Source organism: Gorilla gorilla, chromosome 20, assembly GCF_029281585.2.
Source record: "Gorilla gorilla gorilla isolate KB3781 chromosome 20, NHGRI_mGorGor1-v2.1_pri, whole genome shotgun sequence".
NCBI lineage: Eukaryota > Metazoa > Chordata > Mammalia > Primates > Hominidae > Gorilla > Gorilla gorilla.
The window spans coordinates 59,924,455-59,930,613 of NC_073244.2; positions in this window are offsets into that span (position 1 = coordinate 59,924,455).

The following is a 6,159-nucleotide window of genomic DNA, read 5'->3' on the forward strand; positions in this document are numbered from 1 at the left end:
GCCAGGCGTGGTGTTACATGTCTCTAGTCCCAGCTACTCTGGAGGCTGAGGTAGGAGAATTACTTGAGGCCAGGAGTTCGAGACCAGCCTGAGCAACAGAGTAAAACTCTGTCTCTACAAAAAATACAAAAATTAGCTGGGCATGGTGGTGCGTGTCTGTAGTCCCAGCTACTCGACAAGCTGAGGTGGGAAGACTGCTTGACCCCTCTAGGCAGAGGCTGCAGTGAACCAAGATCATGCCACTGCACTCCAGGGTTGACAGAGTGAGACCCCTGGCAATAATAGTAGTTAATATTTCTCAAGAACTTCATGTCTGAACTCACTGAATTCTCACACAGCAGGCCATGAGTTCAACAATCTTTTAATCCCCACTCCACAGATGGGGAAACCAAGGATCCGGAAGCAAAAGCCTGACGTCACAGGCTGCGGAGACACAGGGGACAGGGACAGGGCCCAGGTTCTTAATCTCAGTAGGTGTTGGCCTCCGCTTTGTGGAATAAACAAGGGGCCGAGCCCCTCGGGCTTGGGACTGTCTTACCCTCGTCACTGCCGCGCTTCTCAGCCTCTCTGCCACCATCTGCCCTCCAACACAGACCATGCTGAGTGTTCCCAGATTGTAAAAGACATACATCTGCCCTATCCCCAAACCCAGCGTCCTGGGTTTGAGATTACAGGCAGGAGCCACTGTGCCCAGCCCCCTGGGCTATTTTTAAAAATAAATAAAATGAATGGAAGGCTTTTTGTCCAAACTTCAAGATATGTTGTTAGATTGAAAAACAAACAAAAAAATTATAGAATAAAGGAGACTGCCACTGGATAGAAAGCCAGAAAATGAATGTTTCTCTATTTGCTTGTACCTGCTTATACATATCTCTGAAAAGACACTTAAGCAATTGGTAACTGATCTCTAGAGGGAGCTGAGAGAGACTGCATTGGTTGGTTTCTGGAGCCCCTCCAAGTGTGAACCATAGGAAGGTTTCTCGTATATGCGAAACACGAATACAACATTTTTTGGGTCATGTAAATAAAGTTGGCATACTTAGTTTTGAAATTCTGCTGCTGGGAATGCATCCCATACGACTGCCTGCACAAGTGGGTTAAAAAAATACACATTCATCCTCTCCAGCATGTCTGATAATAGTGAAAAACTGGCCGGGCTCGGTGGCTCACGCCTGTAATCCCAGCACTTTGGGAGCCCGAGGTGGGTGGATCACTTGAGGTCAGGAGTTCGAGACCAACCTGGGCAACATGGCAAAATCCCATCTCTACTAAAAATACAAATATTAGCTGGGTGTGGTGGTATGTGCCTGTAATCCCAGCTACTCGGGAGGCGGAGGCTGCAGTGAGCTGAGATCACACCAGTGCACTCCAGCCTGGGCAATAGAGCGAGACTCCATCTCAAAAAAAAAAAAAGAAGAAAAACTGGACAGGCCCTCAACTGGCAGGGTGCAGTGTGGTGGGCACCCTGAAAGACAGCCCCCATGACCCTCACCTCCTGTCTGCACTGTCCTCTCAGCTTGAGTGTGGGCAGAACCTAGCAACTTGTTGTAATGTACAGAATATAGCAAGAGTGACATATCACTTCCAAGATTGGGGTACAAAAGACTGCAGCTTCCACCTTGGGCGTCCTCTCTCATTTCTGTTTTTCTTTTTTTTGAGACAGTTTCACTCTTGTAGCCCAGACTGGTGTGCAATGGTGTGTTCTTGGCTCACTGCAACCTCCACCTCCTGGGTTCAAGTGATTCTCCTGCCTCAGCCTTCCGAGTAGCTGGTATTTCCCAGATGCCTGCCACCATGCCCAGCTAATATTTTGTATTTTTAGTAGAGACGGGGTTTCACCATGTTGGCCAGGCTGGTCTCAAACTCCTGACCTCAGGTGATCCACCCGCCTTGACCTCCCAAAAGTGCTGGGATTACAGGCATGAGCCACCACACCCAGCCCTTCTCATATTTCTAGAGAAGCTGGATGCCACATTGCAACTGTAAGGTGCCCTGTGAAGAGGCCTGCAATGGCGAGAAAACAAGGGAGACCTCCAGCCAACAGCTAGGAACTGAGGCTCTCGGCCCCATCACCTGTGAGGAACTGAATCCTGCCAACAGGCATGTGAGTGGGCTGGAAGTGGGCCCTCCTCATGGAGCCTTCCGATGACTGCACAGCCCCAGCCACCAGCTCGACCCCAACCCCGAGAGCCCGGGAGCCAGCAGCTCAGCCAAGCCTGGATTCTTGACCCCCAGCAACGGTGAGGCAATAAATGCTTCTTGTTTTAAGCCACTCAGTGGTGGGGTTTGTTACACAACAGATAACTTACAGGCAGGATGGCTCGTGGAACTGAAATGCGTCCATTTAGTGCACTACCTGAGGCCACCATGAGAAGTGGGGACATAGAGGAACAGGTAATTAACAGTGCAGGCAGGCCAGGTCGGTGGCTCACACCTGTAATCCCAGCATTTTGGGAGGCTGAGGTGGGCAGATCACCTAAGGTCAGGAGTTTGAAACCAGCCTGGCCAACATGGTGAAACTCCGTCTCTACTAAAAATACAAAAATCAGCTGGGCATGGTGGTGGGCGCCTGTAATCCCAGCTACTCGGAAGGGTGATGCAGGAGAATCGCTTGAACCTGGGAAGTGGAGGTTGCAGTGAGTCGAGACTGTGCCACTGCATTCCAGCCTGGGCAACAGAGTGAGACTCCGTCTCAAAAAAAAAAAAAAAAAAACCCGAAAAATTAGCCAGGCATGGTGGCTCCTGCCTGTAATCCCAGCTACTTGGGAGGCTGAGGAGAATAGCTTGAACCTGGGAGGCAGAGGTTGCAGCGAGCTGAGATCACGCCACTGCACTCCAGCCTGGGCAACGGAGTGAGACTCTGTCTATAAATAAATAAATAAATAATGGCCATTACTTTGGTCGGAAGAAAAAAAAAAGCAAGCTAAAGAACAAAGAAATTGACTCACTTATACAAAAAAATTAAACTATAAATGTATCCACAACCGCATGCATGTAAACCCAAATGCAGAACTGGTACATCAGCCTCTAGGGACGTAAGTGGTTTGCTCAGGGTGTGTGTTTGGGCAGGAGAGGCGAGAGTGAGGTGTGATAGGGTAGTTCCACTTTTTTTTGTTGTTGTTGAGACAGAGTCTTGGTCTGTCTCCCAGGCTGGAGTCAGTGGCACGATCTCTGCTCACTGCAGCCTCTGCCTCCTGGGTTCTAGTGATTCTCCTGCCTCAGCCTTCTGGGTAGCTGGGATCACAGACACATGCCACCATGCTGGCTAATTTTTGTATTTTTAGTAGAGATGGGGTTTCACCCTGTTGGCCAGGCTGGTCTCGAACTCCTGACCTCAGGTGATCTGCCCGCCTTGGCCTTCCAAAGTGCTGGGATTACAGGCGTGAGCCACCATGCCTGGTGGTACTTCCACTTTTTATTCCACACATTTCAGCACCCTTTCATTTTGGGAAACTGTTGTAGTGTGTGTAACTCAATATATTTTAAAAGTTAATTTTTTTTAAATGCCAAGATGGTAAGAAAATACATGTTAGTGTTTTGTGTACCTTGAAACAAATATATTCTTAACACCCCTTTTGAGAAGGTGTCCTTTTTCTCATAATCCTTTGGAGGTGGGTGGGCATTTTCTTTCACCCCGAACAGGTTTCCAACTATTAATATGTTGGTGTTTTAGCATTTTTGCCTCAACAATCACTTTTTTCCAATTACGTCCTACCACCTGCTCCTTTGCAAGAATTTTCATGAATCCCCAGTCTTGCCTCCAGTCATGATGCATGATTCAAAAGCAAACTGGTCAAAAAGAAAATGTTTCCAACAAGTGACTCACTCAATTATAACCTTTCTGGACACAAGTGATTTTTGTAAGTTAGGATGCTTCTTTTTTTGAGACAGAGTCTTGCTCTGTCACCCAGACTAGAGTGCGGTGGCACGATCTTGGCTCACTGCAACTTCCACCTCCGGGGTTCAAGCGATTCTTGTGCCTCAGCCTCCCAAGTAGCTGGGATTACAGGTGTGCGTAACCACAACTAAGTTTTGTATTTTCACTAGAGACAGGCTTTCACCGTGTTGGCCAGGCTAATCTCAAACTCCCGGCCTCAAGTGATCTGCCCGCCTCGGCCTCGCAAAGTGCTGGGATTACAGGCGTGAGCCACCACGCCCAGTCAGGATGCATTTTTAAAATAGAGATGGGGTCTCACCTTGTTGGCCAGGCTGGTCCTGAAACCCTGGCCTCAAAGCGATTCTCCTACCTCGGCTTCCCAAAGTGCTGGGATCACAGGCGTGAGGTCCAGCTTGGCATGCATTTCTAGAGGCAGTTATGCCCACCTTTTACCTTCTCAGAGTGCATTTCAGCCAAAAGATGACAACAGTGGCTACCAGCAGCTCTCCTGTGTCCAGGACTGAGCTGGGCCAGATCTTGTATTCCTTATGAGAATCCTCTGGGGTAGTCACTATTTGACATATGGAGAAAGTGAGGCTCAGAGACGTGCAGGGACCTGCCCAAGGTCACAGAGCTAATCAGCGCAGAATCTTGGGATTAAACCCTGCTGTTCTAGGGTTTTCACTATTTCTTGCCTTAGGAGAACCTTGTATTCAGGGAAAAACTTTCCCAAAAGATTTGCTCTGTTGGTGTTGGCTGGTTCTAAGGGGCATGTGAAGTTCTTAGGCCTTATCATCACCTGACCTATGAAATGGGGAGGTGAGTCCCATGTGCCTAGATCTGGCCTCACTCCTTGGGCCTCCTTTTTGTTTTGTTTTTTTTTTGTGTGGGTTTTTTTTTTTTTGAGATGGAGTTCTGCTCTTATTGCCCAGGATGGAGTGTAATGGCGCGATCTCGGCTCACTGCAACCTCTGCCTCCCGAGTTCAAGTGATTCTCCTGCCTCAGCCTCCCAAGTAGCTGGGATTATAGGCATGTGCCACCATGGCCAGCTAATTTTGTATTTTTAGTAAAGACAGAGTTTCACCATATTGGTCAGGCTAGTCGCCAACTCCCAACCTCAGGTGATCCGCCCGCCTCAGCCTCCCAAAGTGCTGGGATTACAGGCGTGAGCCACCGCGCCCAGCCTGGGCCTCCTTTTTATTCCACACATTTCAGTGGCCTTTCATTTTAGGAAACTGTTCTAGTGTGTGTAACTCAATACATTTTAAAAGTTAATTTTTTTTTAAATGCCAAGATGGTGAGAAAATATGTTAGTGCTTTGCGTACCTTGAAACAAATACATTCTTAACACCCCTTTTGAGGTGTCCTTTTTCTCCTAATTCCTCTTTGGAGCTGGTGGGTGGGCATTTTCTTTCACCCCTAACAGGTCTGCTACTATTAATAAGCAAGAAGCCCCGGTTCACTCCTGTAAACCGTGTGATTAGGCCACGACAGTCCCTCTGGTTCCTCTGATTGAGTGTTAAGGTCAAGAGGGCGCCACTGGCATGAGATGGCCAAACTGGCGACTGGAAACCTTTCCTTTTAACCAATTTGTTTCTGATCCAAACCTGCGTTTCCCTTGCCGGGGAACGTGGCCACCCTGGTGGAAACACTGAAGGCTGCTTCCTGCTCCTCTCAGCGGCTTCTGACAGAGTCGATTGCTCCCTCCTCAAAAACACTCAGCTTCCAGAACGCCACACTTGCCTGGTTCTCCTGTCTTCGGGCTCCCTGCCCAACCCTTACGCGTGGCTCTTTCTCAGGGTTCTGTCCTTGTTCTCGAGTCTTCTTCTTCCAGAGGTCGCAAAATGGCGGCCTGGCGGCCTCGTTAGACCCACAGGCAGATTTTGTTTGGTCCTCACAGTGTTTTTGTTTTCAATTTGAATGCCATTAGGCGGGGCAAGCACTCTCCAAGTTCGCCACAGTCCCCATCATTCCCTGTTGTCTTACACCCGTCCGCTTCACACATTTTCATCACCTGCCTGGTCCCTGAAGCCATCTGAGTTTTCAAAAACCCCTGCTACACAGGCTGCCTGGGAAATCACCCACTTGCACTTCTTCGCTGTCACCAGTGCCTCCTGCTCCACACTCACATTCCTGAGGATCGCCTAGAGAGCTTGCTCACACGACTCCCAGACCCCCGCCCTCCCCCCGCTGGATCCAACAGTTCCAGGGCAGGGATCGGAAACTCACATGCCTACAGGGGCCAGGCGGGTCACATAAATGAGTGAACTAGCCAGGTATA